A 23,831-nucleotide genomic window follows, 5' to 3' on the forward strand; every position below is an offset into this window, starting at 1 on the left:
AATTTTGTGGCATCCCTCTTTGATAAATCTTGTGGGTCTATGACCGGGGAACACCACAAACGAGTACAGGAGACGTTTCAGTGCAACTGTAACATTCCTGGCTGCCCGACAGACGGTAGCCTTGGAAACGTGCTCAGCGTCACCAATATTATACAGAAAGCTCCCGTTTGCAAAAAACCGAAGTGCAATACAAATAATATGTACAGAACTGAGAGCATGTCCGCGATGTGTCACATGAGCAATATTAGGCCTGAGGATGTTATTCAAATGAATTATAGATTGTGCTGAGAAACGGTAACGTTCACACAGGAAATCATCAGGACATGATAAAATGTCCAAACGCGCTCTGATCACTCTCTCCCGGCGGAGAGCTCTGCGGAGAATTTGGGCTTCAACATCTACTGGCTCTTCAAGGAAGGAGCACGCCATGTCTGACACTTCCTACAGTCAGGTTTCCGACAAAGAGGCGGAGAAGGTCAGGGTTAGTTGAAGTAAACCTGCTAGGGGGCAGGTTAGCTTCACGGAGTGTGTCGTCATAGTAACTCACTCAGAATTAATCTAAACTCGCTTTGTGAAACCGAAAACCCAGAGTTTTCGTTAACTCAGGGTATACTTACTCAGAGTTTGCACTAAACCGGCTTTCTGAAATAGGGCCCTGGTCATACATGTGATGGTAAATGGCCTGTATTTGTATAGCGCTTTTACTAGTCCCTAAGGACCCCAAAGCGCTTTACACATCCAGTCATGCACCCATTCACACACACAGTCACACACTGGTGATGGCAAGCTACATTGTAGCCACAGCCACCCTGGGGCGCACTGACAGAGGCGAGGCTGCCGGACACTGGCGCCACCAGGCCCTCTGACCACCCCCAGTAGGCAACGGGTGAAGTGTCTTGCCCAAGGACACAATGACTAGGGCTCGAACTGGCAACCTTCCGATTACAAGGCAAACTCCAAACTCTTGAGCCACGATCGCCCATGATCCATGATGTAGAAGATCATCAGTTCAGGCCACTACCTCCATCACTCCATGGTCCAGTTCTTATGTTTCTGTGTCCATTGTTGGTGCTTTTGATGATGGAAAGAGGTCAGATGGGCACATGACCAGTCTGCACATATGCAGTCCCATACACAGCAAACTATGATGCACTTGTATCTGTCAGAACCAACATGAACTTTTTTGGCAGTTTGTGCTATGTTAACCCATCTGTGGAATCTTTGTTCCCTGCATGCATCAGTGAGCTGGGCCACCTGTGACCCTGTCATTGGTTCATCACTGTTTCTACCTTGGACCACTTTTGATCAATACTGATCAGTGCAGAAATGGTCTGACCCAGTCGCCATCACAATTTGGCCCCTGTCAAACCTGCTCAAATCTTGATACTTGCCCATTGTTCATGCTTCATCTTTGAGGACAAAATGTTCATCTGCTCCCTGGTATAGCTCATCTGCAAACAGGTGCCACAATGAGGAGATAATCGGTGTTATCGACTTCACGTCTCAGCGGTCAGAATCTTAGGCCTGATCAGTGATCAGGCAATGATATATGGGGATTCTAAATATGTTACATTGGACCTCTTACCTCTTCTTCAGGGTCAAACGTTTAAAAATATTTTTGTTTTAACCATTAAAACTATGCTACAAATGAAACTGCTTCTGTTTCTATCGGCACCATTTCAGAAATGATTCTGGCACATGGGGATCATAAATATCACATTATAGGCTCCAACCAAACATGTCACATTTGACCTCTGACCTCACTTTAACATTTCACAATCCCACATCTGCCTTTCGTTCAAGCTGACCCTAAAAGGTGTTAGATCTTTAAAGAAAGCATCAGAAAGAGAAAAAGGAATGAGGTAATACCTATTATCCATGACCTACTGCTACATAATGTCTCTGTAATCAATGTAAACATCTGTCATGTTGCCCGTATCTGATTTTTACTGCCATATAAACTTCTTACAGTATGTTTTAGATAATGAAATGAGTATATACATGAAATACAACACTATTCTCTTATAAGTAAATACTGCTCATGGTGGAGGTTTGCACTCTCGGAGTGCTTCTTGCTTCCATTAATGCCTCTGGGAATTGTGTGTAACAGCGAACAGCTTGTTGGATGTGTCTAAAAAAAAGAATAAAAATCATGCATTCATTTCATCGTATGTTTGCAGTTTTATCGGGAAGACAAAAACAAAATGAAACTGTAATTCTGTGGTCGGTTCATCTCAAATATTTTTACAGGCTGATCACAAAAATGTTTATTCATTCAATCTGAAGTGAGCAAAATGACATCGAAGTTAGAGAAACAGTAAAAATCAGTGACTATAAAAGACTGATTTCAGTGGAGCCATTTTTATATAATTTGAAACATTCAGACAATACATTTTTAATTGGTTTTTTTTAAAAGGAGAAGTCCCTTGCTGAATGGTTTTCCATTCCAGTTCACTCCTCGGCATTGACCTGCTCATTTTCTGTCCGTGTAGCCCGAGATTGCTTTATTAAACACCGCCAGGAAGAAATCTACATCCTCCCTCGTGATGCACATGGGGGGTTGTATGCGGAAGGTCTAAAGTGGTGAGAGAAAGGAAAAAAGAAGGTGAGAGTGGAGCTCATGGAGCGAAATAATCTATTTTTCTTTTCTTATCCTGAAGGCAGAGCGGGCGCATAAATTAATATCTAAGCCGGGAAAGGCATTTGCTTTTAAATCGAGACCCCCCCTCTTTCTGTTGAACAATCGCTTGTAATAGGTGAAAAAGTTTAAAATGAGGTCCCTGTTATCTTCACTGTATCACGCATGAATAGCTGTGCATTAATTGAAAAGAAAAAATTACTTTTACACAAAAGGATGCCTTTTAAACTCAAGGACAAGGCAGTTGAAAAGCTTTAAGCATCGAAACAAATTGTAAAGAGGCTTTCACATTGATTCATTGTTGATCTGCGAATAAATCTAAAAAGTTACGCTCTGGCTTTTTCCCCTAGAACAATACAAGATTAGCAATTGTGGCAGTGACATTTTGATTCCCGACTGAATGGAGTTTTCAAAAAATGTGCACCATATAATGTTTTTCATCCAGTGTAATATTTCATAATGAGTAACATAAAACGCCTACAGTATTTTCCGCAGCCAGTCAAAGCACTCTGCCGGGGACGTGCTGTATGAAATAAAACTTTCTCTTCAACAATGACATTTGATCAGAGATGGAGGTGAAATAAAGTTTTTGATGAACTGGGTACTCTTTTTCTGCTATTAATATTACTATTAACATTTTTATTATTTTTTTAAAAGCTTCAATTTATAAGAAAGTGAATAAGAGACTTGCTGTCAAGCACAGTAATTAGGTTAGACCACCAAAAAACTTCCAAAAAGGTTGGGATGCTGTCAAATAAATGAATAAATAACAGAATACAATGACTTACAATCTACATTCACTGATCTTTTGGCCTCTTTCTGGAAGACAGCTGTGCTCTCCCTCCCTTTCTCTCTCAGGTTTCTCACACCTGATTGCCACAGATGAAGGCATTCAGATCATTTGTGGAACTTCAGATTTACCTCCAGCAGCAAGAGCTAAATGCTGTTCAGCCACTGGATTCTGAGAAGGGTGTGCATGCTGAGTTAGTGCCGTTTTGTTTTTTGAGTGCTCTTGGAGGTTAGGAGTGGCAAACTTGTGGGACTTGTTTTGTAAAGTGTTTTGTTCATTAGTGGAAGCTTATTGGGTTTCTCTGTTATTGCTGTTTTGAGGCCAGCCGTTAGCTTAGACGTTATCTTTTTGGCTTCAACCCGGAGATTAGTGTAGTGCATTTGGTTTTTTAGCCTTGGAGACGCTGATGCAATTTTTTTTCCCTCCTATTCATTTTAAAATGTGTAGGGTCATTGTAAATGGTTAATTACAAAAAGTTAAATAATTTCCTTTGATGCACAGCAAAGTTTTTGGAAGCTCAGTCTGTGGTTTGCACCGCAGAGACTTTTTGTTGTAATTTATGTCTCAGAGTTTGCAGGCAGGGAGATTGTAACACCATGTTTTTTTGATAGTCCTGTTCAAGACTGAGTGTGCCGTCGCATAGACTGTTCAAAGTTTTAGCCTTGAATCTTTCGCTTGTTGAATTTTTTAAAGAAAACAAACCTAAGTTTGACCGAAAAATCCTTGCTAATAACTGCTTTAAAGCACATTCTGAAGGGCGGGGCACAGAAAAGCAGAAGCTGGTGCACCACCATTCTTTTGTGAAGTCTAGTAAGTCAAATCACTTCTTGAAGAACAAAGACTTGTGCTGGTTTGACGAGTTTAGATGAGTGAACTTCCTCAAGGGCAAAACAGAGATTCTCCATCATGATTTAGTTATTTTTTGTCCCATATTTATAGTTTTATAGCTGATTTTTACACTCATATTTCCTAACTCTGTATTGGGTTCTTAAACTAAGAACACCCCATGATTCTGTTTCTTGTAAAACAACCTTTTCAGCAATAACTCTCTGATGACTCTCACATAGTTGTGGAGGGATTTTGACCCACTCGTCTTTACCTTTTTCAGTTCATTGTGGTTTGTACAGCTCAAGTTCTCATCAGTGTTTTAGTGAGGTTGTGACCTGGACTTTGACTGTGTGTTTTCAGCACCTTGAGTATCATAAGCCAATTTGGGCCAGGCTTTAGCTTCCAGACAGATGAGCTAACATTTGACTCTGAAATGCTCTGGTCTGGTATAAAGATGAGTTCACGGGCGACTTGGTGACTGCGAGACGGTCCTGTGGCTGGAAAACGAACTCAAATCATCACCCCTCCACCACTGTGCTGGACAGTTGGTTAGATTGGAAAGACAAACTCCACGTCTCTCTGGACATCCTCCATAATTGTCTATCTAAGTATCAAAAGTCTGTTAAAGCTGCCAAATCTGCCTTTTTGTCTAGCATTATTATGACTAATAGCCACAACCCCCGAGCACTTTTTAATACTTTTAATTCTGTGATAAACCCTCGCACTACCACTTATAGGGATGCTTCCCCTGCTCTTTGTGATAAATTCTTAAAGTATTTCTCTGATAAAATCTCAGCTCTAAGGGCTTCTCATCCATCTCATCCATCATCAGTTTTAGACCCAGTTCCAGCTTCTGAATGCTTGACTGTCTTTCAACAGTTTGAGCCAGTGTCTTATTCTGCTTTAAAAGATATAATTGATCATCTCAAAATCTCTGGTTCCCCGCATGATATTCTTCCTTCTCGTTTCCTTAAGGAAGCTTTACATGTTATTGGTCCTTGTATCTTATCTCTGCTGAATGCATCATTGTCATCAGGTTGTGTACCGTCTGTCTTTAAGCATGCTGTTGTGCAACCTATTATGAAGAAGAAAAATCTTGACCTAATTGGTCTCACCAACTACAGGCCGATCTCCAAACTCCCTTTTATTTCCAAAATATTGGAAAAGGTAGTTCTAAAACAACTACAGGCCTTTTTAGATGCAAATGGTATTAATGAAAAGTTTCAGTCTGGTTTTAAACCTCGCCACAGCACAGAGACAGCCTTACTTAGAGTTTTTAATGATCTTCTTTTAACTCTTTTAGCAGCACCTGTCTGCTGCTTTTGACACGGTTAACCACAACATTCTTCTATCAAGACTGGAACATGTTGTTGGTCTCAAAGGTACGGTTTTATCTTGGTTTAAATCCTATCTCTCAGAGAGGTCGTTCTCTGTTGCTATGGGGCAACACTCCTCGGCTTCTGCCCCTATTTATTGTGGTGTGCCTCAAGGGTCCGTGCTCGGTCCTGCTCTTTTCTCTTTGTACATGTTGCCCTTGGGATTAATTTTTAGTAAATACAACATCTCCTTTCACTGTTATGCCGATGATATCCAGATTTATTTACCTTTGAAATCCGATGTGACTGCTTCTTTGCAACCTCTGTTCAACTGTTCAACCAAGTTAAAATTTGGTTATCACATAATTTTCTTACATTGAACGAGAATAAGACCAAAATCATAGTCTTTGGTAGTCACACTCCGCTAGACCAGTTAGCTGATGCCCTAGGCCCTCTCGCTAGCCATCTTTCGTCCACTGTAAGAAACCTCGGAGTGTTCCCGGATGGCTCTTTTAAACTCGAGAAACAGGTGTCCACTGTGGTAAAAAACAGCTTTTACCAGTTGCGTCAGATTTCCAAAGCAAAGCCGTTCCTTCCTTTAAAGGACCTTGAAAAGCTTATCCACGCATTTATTACATCCAGATTGGACTACTGTAACTCCCTCTACTCGGGCCTCCAACACTCCTCTCTTTGCCGGCTCCAGTTAATTCAAAATGCAGCTGCGCGTCTTTTAACAGGTACGAGAATTCATGAACACATAACTCCAATTTTAGCCAAATTACATTGGCTCCCTGTTAAATATCATATAGATTTTAAAATTCTTTTGTTCACTTTTAATATTTTGAATAATTTAGCGCCCAGTTATCTTTCTGATTTACTCCATTCATACAATCCCAACAGAGCACTTAGATTGTCCAACCACAGGCTCCTAGCACAACCTAGGACTCGAATGAAGTCGAGAGGCGACCGGGCCTTTGCATCCGTGGCACCCAGACTCTGGAATAACCTCCCTGTTCATATTCGCACAGCCGAGTCTATCCAGTCTTTTAAATTACGTCTTAAAACTTATTTTTTTACTTTGGCTTTTGATTCTGTCTAGTTGGCTGTTTTAGCTTGTTGCGTTGTTACCTATTGTTTGTTGTCCTCTTTTATTGTTTGTTTTAACTGTCTCATGTTTTTATTGACTGTGAAGCACTATGGTCAACACTGTTGTTTTAATATGTGCTATATAAATAAATTTTGATTTGATTTGATTTTGATTGGTTTGTACTTGTATGCTGTGTATTGAGGCCAAACGCCTCCACTTTGGCGAAATCTCCCAAGGAGATGCCTTGTGATTTTTAGATGCATCGCTGCAAACCTAATCGGTGCTGTCATGTTCTTTCTCCTGGCAACCCTACAGGCTTTTTGTAATTGTACTGCCATGAACTTCAACATGCTGACTGAAGCCTGCACTGTCTGTAACTTTGGTTTCTTTGTAGTGTCGTCGAGTATTGCTCTTGGGAAGATTGTGGCATTGTGGCTGAATGTTCCACGCCAGCCTGACGAATCCTCTGCTTTTATAGACAAGTTTACACTTAACACTGATCAGTAAATAAAGTGAATCTGATTAGTAGCGGTAAGGGTGATTTTGTTTTTCGCATGGAGTCATGTAAACTTTTTTTCTTTTTCCACCACATGACTGTAAACTGACACAAGGATAGGTCAGCTCATGGTGACTCCGCCTACCTGTCCGTACACTCCTCCTTTGCCTATCAGGACTCCCATGTCCTTGATGTCCTCAAGGATCTCACTCATTGCTTCAGGAGGCAGCGGCTCTCTGCTGCCCTGTGGTTCAAAAAGAAGATATGAAAGGACACAAGGATGTGCTATCTTGTATTACTAATATTACTCATCTACTTCTATAGCACCTTAAAGCAAGCGCCATGTCTTCTGTGGTCTAATATGTTAATGTTTCCTCAGTCAGAAAGCTTAGTTAAAGTATTAAATGGCATTTTTGACTTCCACATTTCCTCCTGTTTAACAATACATCACGAAAGGTGGCGCATATGAATAGGATCAGCGTGCACAAACCTCATTCAGAAAATGAAAAATGTAAGTTAAAAACAGAATAGTTATTATTTTATTCCCAGTAGTTCACAGAAACAGTTACTTTTCCAGCCTTTCGTTCCCACAACCACCACATACCAACTTTCTGAGAACCGCTGCTGCCATCAAAATCAAAGTAAGATAAGATTTATTTGAGGTAGTAGTAAAATGTTTAAGCATTTGATGCGTTTCATTTTGAATAAAATGTGCATCTTTTCTGTCTTTCAGTCTTTCTGTTTTTACACAGTATCCCAACGTTTTTGGACTTTAGAGTTTTTACTTACAGGCAACATGACAGAAATGTTAAATCAGCCTTTGGACATAACCAAATATGTAAACTGAAGAGTCAGACTGATTTTTATTCAGTGTGGGTTTTGGGAAGGAATAGTTTGGCTAATCTTCTCTGCTAATAGTCTGAAAAGAAATGAATTCCACATAAAATGTGCAGCATTTTGTTCTACTTCATTTTTTCCCCATTCGAGTTGCTAAAAAGGAAAATAATGCAGTACAATCATTTGAACTTAACAAGGTAACAACATTCAGTTCAGTTTTGCATGTTAGGAAAAAAAAATTTCAGTCAGTGCTTGTTGTTTATTTTCAAAAACAAATACACTGAAAAAAACCCAAATCTGTGGCCATGCCATGCTCTACATCATGCTACAGCTACGTGGTGGAAAATGTGAAAGGATTCCTTCTCAAGGTTTGGAAAAATTGCCCCTTTTTTGCTTTTTAATCAGCTTACACCTGGAGAAATGTGATCTGGAGTCTTTGGCATCTTTAATCATATAGTCAAATACTTTTAATAAGGAGGGGAAATGACCAGCTATTAAACCACTTCAGAAAAGCAACAAGCCCCACAATTTTTACTGACAGTAGGACCACAGCTTGCCCATCGTCTGTTGGATTGGACAACACTCTGTGTCGTAAAGCTCAGATCCCCTAAAGCTGGTTTCTTTAACATGACAATGAGTTCACTGTACTCAAATGGCCTCCACAGTCCTCAGCTCATTAAAGAACCTTTGGGATGTGCTGAAGCAGATTTGCATCACGACAAATCTGCAGAAACTGTACGGTTCTAAATAGCTATTAGGTTAAACCTTGGCATATCTCAGTAAGGTGTGCAGTGTATTCACCAAAAATGAGGAACCTGAAGAAGTGAAGGACAAAAGAAAAAGTGGCTGGCCTAAAAAATATGATGAACAGTATCTGACAAAACCTGGGAGATGGATATGGCCTTTCAGTTCATCATCTGCTGTTTACCAAAGCATCATCAGAAATGGTCCCAGTGGACGGGTAGCTGTCTGCGATGAATCCAAATGGGAAATTTTTGGGTCTAATTATTGTCACTATGTATGAAGGAGATAAAACAGTGCGTAACAGAGAGTCTACAGTCATCTGTAAAGCACGGTGGAGGCTCTGTAATGGTTTGGGGCTGCATTTGAATCAGTGGTGTTGTCAAAACTGATGGAATTGTAAACACAGAAAAGTGGATCAAATTTTGATCCACTATGCAGTCCCATCTGGAAAATATATGATTGGTAGATTTGTACAAAGAAAAATGTTAACCACTCAAATCAGTTTGCAAACATAAATGTTTTTAAGCTACTTCCAAGTTGCTCAAAAATATATTTGTACTACCAGATTAATATTTTCTTTAGTTGTTAGTCCCCTCGTCAACTCTCCACTGCCGAAGCAAACATTGTGTTTCTTAAAAGTAAAAATGGCACCGCATATAAAATGGTACTCAGCAGTATATTTTATGATGTATAATGTGCTGCAGCTTTTATCTGGTTCACTGTGTTGTGTGATAAGCTTTATCTGCTTTGTTAGCAAAGGTAGAAACAAATAAAAAAAGATGTATAAATCACTATACTTCCCCACTCGTGCGTGATTTACAGAGGTGTGCATAGTAGCAGGGAAAAAAAACTAAACATGTAATCTATCTTCATTCACTGGGCAAAAAGACAAGTTATAAACTTGCCTGACTGTTTTATTAAGAACTTCTCAAACTCGTCTATGGAAATAAGAAGATCGGTTCTTACATCGAGAACTGATGAAGCAACGGCACACGCCAATGGATTTCCTCCGAATGTGTTGAAGTGGGAGGCTTTCACAAAGGAAGCAGCAATTTCTGGAAAAAAACACACACGCACACACATGAATAAACAAGCTCACACCTCCGCTCTGCTGCTTGTAATCAAAACTTCAGCCTCAGAATACAAATGTCTCAGAATACATGCATTGCAAATGATTTGTGTAAGTATCAAGGGGTTTCATGTTAATTTTTGGACAGTGGGGTCTTTAAGAGCATAAATCGTGCATCTAAAAGTTGACCAGTACGTGAAAGCTGTTTCTACCATGAACGCACAGCAGCCTATTATTACACACCCACTCACAGAAATAAACATACATTTTCAAGGCTAGCGCTGTATTGGTAATTACCACGTGAGTCAGTGTTTGCTCTTATATCGTTTATGCTTTATGTCAATGGATTTTGCATGACGTTCTGAGGAAAAAAAGTCTGTGTTTGCATTTGAAATTGAAAATTGCTGGGATCACATAAATTTAATTAGGGCAGCGAAAAAAATACATAAAAAGGAGGTTAAGAGCGATCGTGGCTCAAGAGTTGGCAGTTCGTCTTGTAATCGGAAGGTTGCCGGTTCGAGCCCCGGCTTGGACAGTCTTGGTCATTGTGTCCTTGGGCAAGACACTTCACCCGTTGCCTACAGGTGGTGGTCAGAGGGCCCGGTGGCGCCAGTGTCCGGCAGCCTCGCCTCTGTCAGTGCGCCCCAGGGTGGCTGTGCCTATAATGTAGCTTGCCATCACCTGTGTGTGAATTTGTGTGTGACTGGGTGAATGACTGAATGTAGTGTGAAGCACTTTGGGGTCCTTAGGGACTAAGTAAAGCGCTATACAAATACAGGCCATTTACCATACATGCTAATTGAATTTAGGACTTGCGCATCTTAATGTAATCTCACCTGGTGTGGTAACAACAGCTCCCACTGGGAATCCATTGCCAATACCCTTTGCCATTGTAACCATGTCAGGAATGACATCATGACCTTGGAAACCCCAAAAGTGGCTTCCCGTTCGGCCAAATCCAGTCTAGACCTGTAATGTGCAAATGCCTTTTATATTAAAATTCTATATATCGCTCACTAATAATTAGATTATTATAATACACAATTGGATTATATAATTACATAATACATTAGTTATCAACAGTTTACTCAAAGAAACCAAGAGTTTCTAAAATAAATTCCATTGAATTGCGTTTAGCTCGCTTTTATAATTACTGCATTGGCTTAGCCTTGCAATACTGTTTGGTTTTTGCTTTATTTCATCTTTGAGAAAAACATAACACCTTCGTGGTGTCTGACCTCATCAGCAATGCAGATTCCTCCTCTCTGTCTTACAAGTTTGTAAGCTTCCTTGAGATAGTTTTTCGGGTACTGTACAGCTCCTCCCATGCCCTGTACACACCAAACACGCTTATATTCCTTTGCTAACATATTCAAAAAAATAACAAAAATAGAAGCAGTCATGCAGAAAAAACCCTGAGTGGTAGCATAACAAATATATTTAGTAAAATGAATGTTGTTTGTCCGTTACTATCACACGGAGTCAAAAATAAATCCAGCCATAGCCATGGATAAAAAGAATATAGTACCTGAATAGGCTCTCCAAAGAAAGCTGCAATTTGACTTGGAACGCTGGTAGCAAATGTCTCTTCTAACTGTTCAATGTAATGTTTATTTGCTATGCAAGCACCTGTGGGACCAGAGACAACAGTTTTCTAAAAGTAACAGTATACAAATGTCTATATGTTTTCAAAAAGTGTTTATTGCACCACAAGAACTTGCCTTTTCTTCATGTTTCAGACAGAATAATTTCTCATGCAGGTGTGTTAGCACGCTGAATTTGCGGGTACACTCTAGGTGAAACTCAGGCTTACAAATTTCCTCAGAATGATTAACCATTACAACAAGTGAATGATTAGCAGTTTGAACTGCAGGGGCATAAACACTTCTTTCGCTGACCTTTCTTTCTCTGACCACTCTTATTAAAGGTCTAAATTTACCTGGCAAAACAAACAATTTAACCAAAATTCACACTTATCAAGGCCATAAATGACATGGTGATTTTGGGTAATTCTTCTTTTCCAGGGTGGAATGATTGCACAGAATGCATAATAAATAATGGGTTTAAAAAACGTCTTTCAACTTGACAAGGCCAAGGTCTGTTAAGGTCCTGTTAGGGATCATGATTGACTACAGCTGGTAGTAAAAAGGATTTGTTTGACAGCACTTACTGGATTGACCAGTACTCAGAACAATAGGAAAGTCCAAGGAACTCAGTCAAGATCTAAGAGCTTTACACAATTTGGGGAGGTATTGTGGAGCTATTTCTAAACATCTGCAGATTTTAAGCAAGTAGATGCAATTTGAAAGTGCGTCCCCTTTAACGAGGTCTGGAAAAATCCCCAGATTTGAGGAAATCGGTTAGGATGTTCAAGACCAACACAGGAACCAGAAAGCCTGCTATGAACTGGAAACAGCTGGAACACCAGCATCACTGTCCACAATGACGTGAGTTGTGCATCACTATGGACGGAGGAGAAAACAATCCCCTGCTCCACAATCAACACCTTCACCTGAATACATCAACACCTGAAATTTGCAGTTGAACTTGGCAAGCCAAATGCCTTATTGTTGCCAAAAACTATTTGGCAACAATAAGGTAATATTTGAAGAGTAAAGGGGAGGCTCTCAAACCTAAGAACTGTATACCAGCTGTCAAGCATGGTGGTGGTAGCATCATGCTCTGGGGTTGTTTTGGTGTTAGAGGTACAGGTAAATTACATAAAGTGGTTGGAATAATGATGAAGGAGGACTACTCCCAAATTCTTCAACTTCATGTCGAAGCTTCGACACAATTGAATTTTCTGGAATGGCCTTTCCAAAGCCCTAACATCAACGTTACCAACAAATTTAGATTAAAATTTAGATTAAATGCTCAATGATGGCTTCCAAACTGAGGTGCAACTTCAAGGGAACTTTAACTCTTCCCCATTTGAAATCCTACTAGGAGTAATGCTTGAAGCTCTTTTCTCAACTGAGTGGTTTCTGTCATATTTCAGGCCTGCTTAGAGAACAAAGTAACTGGGTTTGCACCAGAAGTTAAATATATAAATACATTCTGACTTATGCACCCAATTCTTTTGTTTTTTTTAAGTCATTATGTAGAATAACGTCAACCTGGAAAAGAACTGTTCAAAGAAATCTCTAAAAGGGTCAAATTACCATAACATTCATACACAGGAAGAGCAGATGTTAACTTTTGACCACAACCATTCATCCTTTACATCCTTTTAGTGTTATAAACATCACGATTGTAAGCACACAATTCACGCACATGCAAGCTATTATTAGTGCAGACCATGGAGATGAATGTTCCTGTTTATGAGAGCGACAATAAAGATAATTGATGTGTGATAAGCCAGGGGTGTGTGTGTGTACCTTGAGCACAGCTACACTGTCTGATGGACTGCACAGGGGAGTCCCTGCAGTAGCTTCCTCCCCAAGGACCTCTAAACACATCAGGGCACATGGTCTGTTTATTGGGCAGAAACCAAGTCAGCTGGGTCAGTCTGACAGTTAATGGTTAACACAGAACAAAGATAACATCATAAAACCTGGAATGCTGCCCATAAGATTATTTGCAATGCCTGCTCAAGTAGTACCCGCACCAACAACAAACCCTTACCGCTAGACGGCACATCCGCATCGGTTTTTGAGAATTCAGGAAACATACTGAGAAAGGTTGTAATGAACCACTATGGTGGCATACATGTAAACACAGCTTTTCCTGAGGGTGCCACGCACCAGCATTTATTTGTTCTTCTTCACAGTATACACTGTGGACATGAACTATAAGTCTAACATAAGCCACATGCAAAAATATTCCGAGGACACAGCAATTGTGGGATGTATTAGGAACGTACAGGTGGAAGAATACAGGAACCTGGTCAGTGCCTTCTGTAACTGGATTAAGGAGAACTGCCGCATCATGAATACAATCAAAACTTGACGAGAGAATTGAGCGTAAAAGCGGAGCAGTCAATTTACTGGTCAGTTTATAGTCCTACCGTCACCTATGGTTACAAGCTCTGGGAAGTGAAGTAATGAGGTCATAGGTACGCAATGGCCATGGAAAATTTAAAGAAACTAATATTTCTTTAAACGGATGGAACCGGCTTCCTCGCCCTCTTGGTCATTGTTTGGTCATTGGAGTAGAGCTCCACATCATAAGAAGCCAGTTGAGGTGTTTCGGATATGTCCTACCGGGACAAGGCCCTGGGGGGAGACCTAGGACTCGCTGGAGAGATTACATCTCTTGGATGAGCTGTTAGAGAAGTCTGGGTGTATATGGTTAGACTGCTGCCATTGTGACACAAAATCGAATAAGCGGTAGGACATGGACGGCCGGCCGGCCGGACATCAAAGTGGCGTAGTCATACAAATATCTTGGTGTGCAACTTGATGACAAACTGGATTGATCTATCAACTCTGATGCCCTCAATAAAAAAGGGCAGCATGGACTCTTTCTCTGCAAACACTAATTCTTTATTGAGTGTAATAAAATGCTGCACTTGTTTTATCATGCAGTTGTTTGGCAGTGTTGGCAGCTTTGCCGGTTTTTGTTGGGGTAACAACATCACTTATAAAAACTGTAAGAAGCTGTATAAGAGGGTTAAAAAAAGCTAGCTCAGTGTTGGGTGGGGCTTTGGGAGCTGTGTTTGAGATGTCTGCGACTAGTGAGCACCCCCCACCCCCTCCCATTTAGACTGGATCCATCGATCCATCCTTCCTTCCATCCTCTCTTTTTGTTCTTCTTTTCGACTGTTAATGGGTTTTGTCGAGGATCAGTTGCCGCTCCTGATCCTTTGATTCTGACCTGGTGAAAATACGCAACTTAAGACAGACTTTTTCATTTCAACAGCTTCTTTATTATCCCATTTACAAGGTGGAATAAGTACAGCGCAAAAGCCTCCTGCAGATTTGAAGGGCAGTCTCTCGATCTCTTACATATATACTTTTTCAAAGTTGCTCATTCAGCGCCTACTTTTCCCGTTATTTATTACTCTGTGTTCCTGTACCCTTCATACACAGTGATGATCAAAATGGTGCTACACTAGGATTCGGTCTCTTTCACTACACTTGTCTTCATCCTATCCATCCTAGTGTGAGTGGTTATATACAGAGGCTTGACATACAACAAGTTCATCACCTAGTTCTACATTTTGTCTATAATTACCAAGACTGTGGTTAATGCTGCTCTTTTGCACCCTTTCCTTTAATGCTGCTTCTTACTAACTATTTTTCTCCTCCAGTTTCACAGGGGGCTGCTAGCAGTATAATACTATCCACAGTTCCACAGTTTATTACATTTAAAAAGCTACACTTGAATAATCTGCTTTTCTAATAAAGTCACGACAAGATTAAAAATGTGAATTTTGCAGAGATACCATGGTGCAACAGGTCCAGAAGCCTAAATTTTGTCCCGTAATGTATTCAAATAAAATTAAAAGGGGACGTAATGAATGAACATAATGACAATTAATCAGTTATATTTCCTGTGGCAAAGGGGATGAATTTGAATGCACATCTACATCTTTGTGTGGCTTCATATTAGAGTATATCAATGCTAACCTTGAAAAAGGGTAATGTGATAAAAAGCAAAGCCAACTCCGTGATGAAGGACAAAGAAAAATATTGTCTTGTCTCATGAACATAATATAATGCAAATTCCAACAGTCAACCAATGTTCATCAACTGAGGCCCATCCACTCAACATTAAACATTAGCATAATATTGCTTCTCCTGCTTATATCCTCCTGAGAACCAAGCAAAAAAGAATCTCCCCATTGAACTTTTTTTGTGATTTCCTTTCTCTCTGGAGCTAAAAGAGGCCACCCAGACAAGGACTTAGGGGTAGGACAGCTCAAATAAGTCAAAAGATATAGACCATTACAGATGACATAAATGAATAGGCTGGTTCTCAGGAGGATATGGATGAATGGCCAATGGCACAGCCTCTAGTATGTTTATGCTGTGCAGCTAAATGTAAAACTAGAAAGGCGGGACAGATTTCTATCTATCTATATCTATATCCATCTATATATCTATATCTATCTATCTATCTATCTATCTATCTATCTATCTATCTATCTATATATATATATATATATATATATATACACACACATATATATATATATATATATAAGATCCATCATGATTATAGACAAATTAAGCTTGGTTACAATGAGACGTTTACCTGAAGGTGATTATATCAAAGTTGCCAGTGTGGAGGCGAGCCATCAGCATCGCAAGCTCATTGGCTTCCGAGCCGCTGTTGGTCAGATAAATCACCTGGATGAGAAACCAGAGAGGACACATTTTAACAACAGCCTTCATACTAATTAGATTCATGGACTGTAGCAGAGCACCTTAAGAGGATCAGGTAAGTAGGGGGCCAGTTTGTCACAATACTCATGCAGTTCAGGATGGATGTAGATGTTAGTAGTATGCCACAGTTTCTTCAGCTGCTTCTGTATCGCAGCTGTCACTTTTCTATGCAAACAAAGGTCAAAGTGGAAAGAACTGAATGAGCCAATTTTGTATAAACAACTGAAATCAGAACAAAAACCATACACGGTGAAGAAGAACGGCCTTACGGGTGGCAGTGGCCCACACTGACGGTCGCCACACCGGCAAATAAATCCAAATATCGCTTCCCATCCACATCCCACAGCCACTGCATGTAGCCCTGGTGGATGAAAACGGGCTTCTTTAAGTAAGTTATCTTCGTGGTCATGGGGTTGCAGTTCTGCTTGCGGATCTCCATCATCTGCTCTTTGGACATACCCTAAAAATACGCAGAAGAGATGTTACAGAGTGGGAAGGTCGTAACTTTTTTATTAGTGTTAGCACAGTAGTACATTTAAAGCATAAAAGAAGGACTTCCTGATTTCTTTGTCTATAAAGCTGGTTTTACATACTTTGGCGGTTGTTATTGGAAGACATTGGACAGAGTTTATTAACGCAAAAGCGTCACGACCATGTGAGATAACAGTTGCAAAACTTTACATGTGTGTAGTAAAAATGGAAAATTCAAAGATGGGTGTGGTCTGCCTTATGATTCTGAGTAAGGGTGCAATAAGGTCCAGGGTGCCTTGACACTTTACTATCCTTGTATGTAACATGTAATATCCTAGACAATGGCAGCAGCTCGGGGGTGAACTTGATCCCAAAACTAGTGAAGCCAAAGAATCATTCAAAGATTTAAACATTGACTTTGGTGCACTAATAATCAGCCGGCTTGGGGCAGATACTTTAACTGTTTAGTAAGTACTCGTATGTAACATTACAATTAGATTTGGGTTATTGACAAAATCCTCTATAATATCCAGAAAGGTACATTATGGATGGAGTCAGACAAAGTGGAAAACTATCGCATGGCCAGAATTTTTAATTCTGTTTGCAACTCAAGGACACAAAGGCCAAAACAGTGTCGGACCATCATTCATCGCACCATACAAGAAGCAGTATCAGTGATTGGAATTGGAGTCCCACTGGTGACTTGCACATTTGCGAAGGAACCATTATTGCTGAACTATGAGGATCCAAAACCCTATGTCAGGTAAGAATCAGAAAATCACAATTAGTGTCGTTGATTCCAAAATGCACACAGAGTTGTTGAAAACAGAAGCAATGCAACTTTTTTCAAGTATTGTTGCTGGCATAAAATTATCTTTTGTCTTCAGAAAAGTCTTCATTCTCTGTGGCATGGATTCAACACCACCAGCCCCAGAGGAGTGCTATTGTTCCTATGGCTACTTCACTACTGTTGATGTGTCTCTCAGGTAAATCTCACAACTGATCAAAAGAGTTGATACTTGTGTCAGTCAGAAGTACAGATCTCTTGCTTATCTAAATAATGTCCAGCACAGCATTGGTATTTTCAGTAAAACCACTTCAGACTTATTTCAGATACGTATAAAAGAACAAGGCCAGTCGGACATTGTCAGCAGTGAGATTCAGTTGAACCAAATAGAAAAGCATCTTCTGTGTCTTGTATCACAAGAATACTATACATATAAAATGTAAAGTGATTTAATGTAACTCTTCCCTTCATTGGCTTCCTGTTAAACCCAGAATTGAATTCAAAATCCTGCTCCTCACATACAAGGTCTTAAATAATCAGGCCCCATCTTATCTTAATGACCTTATAGTACCATATCACCCTATTAGAGCACTTCGCTCTCACATTATAGGCTTCCTTGTTGTTCCTAGAGTACTTAAAAGTAGAATGGGAGGGAGAGCCTTTAGTTTTCAGCCCCCTCTTCTGTGGAACCAGCTTCCAGTTTGGATTTGGGAGACAGACACTATCTCTATTTTTAAGATTAGGCTTAAAATTTTCCTTTTTGGTAAAGTATATAGTTAGGGCTGGACCAGGTGACCCTGAATCCTCTCTTTCTTACGTTGCAAAAGGTGTATGCGACTATGCTACTATCCTGTCTTTCTTCTCTCACCCCAACCGGTCGCGGCAGATGGCCGCCCCTCCCTGAGCCTGGTTCTCCCGGAAGTTTCTTCCTGAGTTTTTCCTTCTCAATGTTCAGTTCAGTTCAGTTCATTTTTATTTCAAACATTTCAAACATGTGCCTTCACAATCATTACAAAATATCATTCCATTATTTGTTTGAAAAGGAGTAGGCTGAAGTATTTACTTATTTGTCCCTACCCCCTCAAGTTTTACCTCTCATTCATTTAATTTTTTTTTGTCTTAAATTAAACAAACAACATATGAAACATATGAAACATATGAAGTAAAACAAAACATAACATACATAAATCAAAACAAGAAATTAGCAAGCCCCACCACAGTATAGTTTCTTTCATATGAAAAATACAGAATGTGTATATTTGCAGATACACAAGTTATGGAAAAACAACAAAACAAAACAAAACAAAAAGTCGTAAAGTGCTTGCTCATAGGGGGTCATATGTTTGTTGGGTTTGTCTCTGTATGTATTATTGTAGGGTCTACCTTACAATAGAAAGCACCTTTAAAAATAAATGAATAAAACTGAATTGAATTGATGTAATATATATTTTTTCCTGTTCAAGACACCAGGCAGGAAGCAGTGCTGATTTCTCAAGGGACTGTATCGTCAGCTCCTAGGCGCTCTAGCAATAATAATTTAATATCAGTAAGATTCACCAGATGGTAGTAAGACCTGTTCTGATGTGTGGGTTAAAGTCTGTGGCACCAGCAGAAACACAGCAATAACAGGTGGAGATGACAGAGTTGAAGATGCTAAGATTTTTATTGAGAGCGACCAGGATGGATGGGAAATGAGTACATCAGAGGGCAGTTTAAAGTTTAAAGTTAGAGAGGAAAGGCTGAGATGGTTTGGACATGTGCAAAAAAGGAATAGGGGAAATACTGGTCATGAAGATGAAGCTGCCAGGCAGGAGGGAAAGATGAAGACCATATATTTAGGTCTTACTAGGTCATGGACTTGGGCCAAACCTTAAATAGCTTCCAGTGAGGCAAATCCTCCCACTTTCACCTTAAGAAACGATAAGGAATTTTAGGACTTGCCGTGGCATGATTTAGTACGGTATGTACAGACTTCTCTGAACACTTGTTTAGACAGCTGCTGCTGAATGAGAAAGCCATAAGTAGAATCTTCCCTGAGACGAGGAAAGACCAAATCAGTGCAGTTCTTACATTATTACACCAACTTTCTTTGTTTGGCTAACAAAGCACTAAATTTGTTAGGCCCAAAGTAAATTTCTAATCTGCTGCTCCACTGTGAACCATCTCAGAGATCATCTGGGAAAGATCAGCTTACCTCATAGAAAAATGTATCTGAATTTCAGGAAAACCTGAGATTGGCTCTGGCCCCGGTCTTTGGGGATTCGTATGTTTCTTTTTATATTTGATGACTTTCTTTTATTTGTGAGAGGGCTTGCAGAAGAACATGAATGTGCCATCACTTCCTACCTTGTATTCCTCTGGTTTGAAACTGCACGGGGGCATCTCTGGGATGTCTACCGTACAATATTTGATGGCTGATTTCTGACGTGCTGCTCCTGTTAAAAAAGAAAAAAGAAACATCAAAATGCATGAAGAAAAGTGAAGAGCATAAGCTTTCGGGTTTCTGAAGCACTCTGTGAACCAATCAAACTTTTACCGTGGCATTTCTGTGACATTTGAGGAAAGCCTTTTTGAGTGTCTTATAGCAATTGTATTCTTGGCCCCTTCATTGTAGTCTGGCAATCCTTTCAGATCTTCATTTTATGGTGAATTGTCATTCGATTTCTGAAAAAGCAATTCAGAAAACGGAAAACAGTGCCCTTAAGATCTTCAGAATAATGCAGGTCTAAAATGTGCTCCGTGACCTTTGTTGTTTTCCTGATTTTCTGTATGTTTTAGTTAATAGTTAATCAGGTTAAAACCTGGTTAGTGCTTTACCACATTAACTTCACATTGTGTAACAGAGGAAGCATATCCTTTCTGTTTTTCAAAGACAAGAACATTTAATAACTGGACTGGCACACGTTATACGAGCTAACTAGAATTCCTGCTTTTACTCAGACTCATTTAAAGGCATATTGAAGCTGATGCTAGCAGGATATCTACTGTATATACAGACTGAAGATGGGGACCAATGATTAGTGCCATCAATTCAGTAACAGAGCAAATATAAGATATGGTCACACCCTCCTATTCTTTTCCTACATTTGATCATTTTGGAAATAAAAATGCCATCAGTTTATCCCTTCTTATCTTATAAGCTGTTTTTGTGGCGGGTCCGTAGTGAAGCGTTTCACATATTTCCACTAACAAGCAAAAGATCACAACTTTGATTGATTTGCAGACACAAATCCCTCTGGGAGTTGTAGTTCTAGTCTAAAACAAATCTGAACAAAGCAAGTATGAATGACGGAGCAGCTGAAAGTAGCTTCTAATGAGATTAATGAGATTCTAATGAAATCATGGTTTGTGAGATCACAGTGACCTCTGCCCTTGACCACCAAATACTTAGCGGCTCACTCTTGAATCCAAATGAAATGAAATGTGAAATGTGCCTGACACATTTGGCAGATTTCACTGTAAAAAATCTTATTTGAGCAAAGACCAGCAGAGTTTATGTACAGATAAAAAAACAAACACTTTAACACCTCGGATGATCTGTGCTATACATTTGGAACTTTTTCCCACCTGCAGTGTTGGGGAGTAACGGAATACATGTACCGCCGTTATGTATTTAAAATACAAAATATGAGTAACTGTATTCCGTTACAGTTACCGTTTAAAAAGGTGGTATTCAGAATACAGTTACTTTGTTGAAATAAAGGGTCTTTTCCTGTTTCATATGTTTGGCTATGTCCTCTCTATTTTTGGTTTCCACGCCCCAAACAAAACGCGCATTAAGAGGCTCTAATGCCTGGGTGTCAATCTCGCGGCCCATGTCACCCCTACTTGCGGCCCGCATAATGATGTGAAGAAATATTTTAAAAAATTATTCACAAAAATGATTTAATATGAAGGCAATAGGCAGAGTGTTACAGGCATCGCCCTAAAGAATGTAGCCTCATGGGCAGTGTAGTCCGTGCTGCAGCGAGAATGGACTGCCATACCCGTTATGTGTCTGTGAGCGAGGGAGGGAGAAAAAGGAAAAGTACGAGTTGTCACCGAGCAGAAACGGGAGCTGGAAGCATGTAAATATAATAATAACCACTGCAGCCAAGAAGAGTGCCTGACGAGCCCAGTTGTAAGTAAGCTATTAAGACTCGACTGTACACCGTGTTCCTGTTTTCCTCCCAAACAATAAGTTTCGTTGGAGCAGCCTTTCAACGCCTCTGTCTGTCTCTCGCTAGCAAAGTTGACCCAGACAACAAAGTAGAGCTACGAGCCCGACACGGAGCCTGACGTGTTAGCCAGAGGTCCCTTTACTATGGTTCGGAGCCGCGGACCTGTTTTATATACGCGTGAAACAGTTTCCTATACGAGATCGCTGCAAATATATTCAGATTTAAAAATCTAGTTGGTGTTGGTATGGCAAGTAAGCTTCAGTAAAAGTAATAATTCACACAGCAATAGTACATTCATGTAGTTGTAAAAAGCATGATAATATAATAGGTAATCCAAAGTATTCAGAATACATTACTCTCATTGAGTAACGTAACGAAATACGTTACAAAATACATTTTGGGGGCATGTATTCTGTAATCTGTAGTGCAATACATTTTAAAAGTAACCTTCCCAACACAGTAGTCTTGATTTTATATCTGTTTTAGGAGTAATACACATATATTGTGTTTGTCCTGCAGCTTGCATTAACAGCAATTTTACACAGATCACGTAGCCCTGAAAGTACTTTTAATAAATCATGAACCAACAAGCAGAGAAGTTTAAGTAGGAAAAAGTCAAGTGTGCTCCTGGTTACATAAAGGCTATCTAATGGATCATCATGACAAACATTTCTTTTGTCCTTGGCTCATCTCCATGGTAACTTACCACTTCCCAGGCGAAATCTGGCCAAACTGGTTAAACAGCTGGACTGTCCTGTTAAAGCTGCACACTGGCCACTTATGCATGAGACCACTTTATACATGTTGAGCAAACACACACACAGCAGCTCTTCTCCCTTCACCGTTTTACGCCAACCTGCAGCTTTGAGCTTTTTCTAAGATGTAGTGTCCCGCAGCGTCTCAAATGGATAACCACTGTTAACCATTTGAGATAGTAGGTTGGTACTGGTTCTTGCCAGATTACGAGTACAGAAGATGCTCTTAGGCAACTGGGACTGTAAGGGTTTGTTTTGCTTTTATTTTTTCTAAATCCTGCTGTTCAGGATCACTTTCTGTTCAGGTCGAGGGGCAACCGTGGCTCAGGGGGTTGGGAAGCGCATAACCGGAAGGTCGCCGGTTCGATCCCTGGGCTCTCTGTCCTGGTCATTGTGTCTCTGTCCTGGTCGTTGTGTCCTTGGGCAAGACACTTTACCCTACCGCCTACTGGTGTTGGCCAGAGGGGCCGATGGCGCAATATGGCAGCCTCGCTTCTGTCAGTCTGCCCCGGGGCAGCTGTGGCTACAACTGTAGCTTGCCTTCACCAGTGTGTGAATGTGAGAGTGAATGAATAGTGGAATTGTAAAGCGCTTTGGGTGCCTTGAAAAGCGCTATATCAATCCACTCCATTATTATTATTTTCCTCTACTTTAATATTCTCCTAATTAATAAGTTTTTATTTTACATTTTGAAAGTCACAGCTCTTCCATATGTGAACCCTAATACTCAGCTAAGAGGTTCTCACCCCACATTGCATTCAAGGATAAATTATAGCCGTGTGTAAAGGTTGATCACAGTATGTGGAGGTGAGATTTCAGAAGACTCAGTTGGACTTATTGCAGCATTAGTACCCTGTAGGTTGTCTATTCAAAGCGTTTAGGCCAGGATGGACAGAAATGTTTTTTAAAACATTCAAAAATTTGCTTTTTTATCTCCTGCAGTACGGTGTACAATCCAGACAGACAGACATTTAACATGTTAAAAAGAAGAACAAAATTTGTTCCCCAGGCCAGTATTAAAACAATAGAAGAGAGAATTACACTTAACAATAACTTGCCACTCATGTAATAAAAACACACACATAAACCGATAAACTGCAGGCACTCAGTCCATGAACCTCACAGTCTCATGTTTCTTTTTGTTTCCCTGGATGTCATTGCTCGGTAATCACGGTAACATTTGCCTTGCTTTTTAATGTTCCTTTTCTTTTTCTGTATATTTCCAAGCATTAGATGCCTCAGTCATTTTCATATCAGCTTTGGTGCACACAGAAGCATGGCTTTAGGGACTGTGATCATTTTCTGTTACGGCATGAAGTTGCAGCATATTGTCTCCTCTGTAACACAACAGTTTTAAGCCACAACTGACTGCAGAGAGGACGCTATATATATTAATAAGCACTGTTGTCTTGCCGGTCCCTGGCCTCCTGTGTGAGGTTCCTTTGCATACTCTAGCTTCCTCTCACAGTCCAAGGACATGCATGTTGGTTTAATTGGTGACTCTAAATTGGCTCAGGATGTGAG

General features: G+C 40.1%; 1 pseudogene across 1 annotated transcript; it reads right to left on the reverse strand.

Moving 5' to 3' along the window:
- Positions 1 to 2,194: 2,194 nt before the first annotated feature.
- LOC146705982 (alanine--glyoxylate aminotransferase 2, mitochondrial-like) lies at positions 2,195 to 20,052 on the reverse strand (annotated as a pseudogene). The gene is made up of 12 exons (XR_014921132.1): positions 19,929 to 20,052; positions 19,739 to 19,827; positions 16,404 to 16,594; positions 16,176 to 16,299; positions 16,004 to 16,098; positions 13,183 to 13,313; positions 11,334 to 11,434; positions 11,044 to 11,136; positions 10,642 to 10,774; positions 9,703 to 9,791; positions 7,301 to 7,399; positions 2,195 to 2,575 (listed from the first exon to the last, which is right to left on the reverse strand). The product of XR_014921132.1 is annotated as an alanine--glyoxylate aminotransferase 2, mitochondrial-like (transcript).
- Between the last annotated feature and the right edge of the window lie 3,779 nt (positions 20,053 to 23,831).

This window comes from Copadichromis virginalis, linkage group LG7 (genome assembly GCF_057382275.1).
Source record: "Copadichromis virginalis isolate Kocher_CV1m ecotype Utaka linkage group LG7, C_Virginalis_male_GT1.1, whole genome shotgun sequence".
NCBI lineage: Eukaryota > Metazoa > Chordata > Actinopteri > Cichliformes > Cichlidae > Copadichromis > Copadichromis virginalis.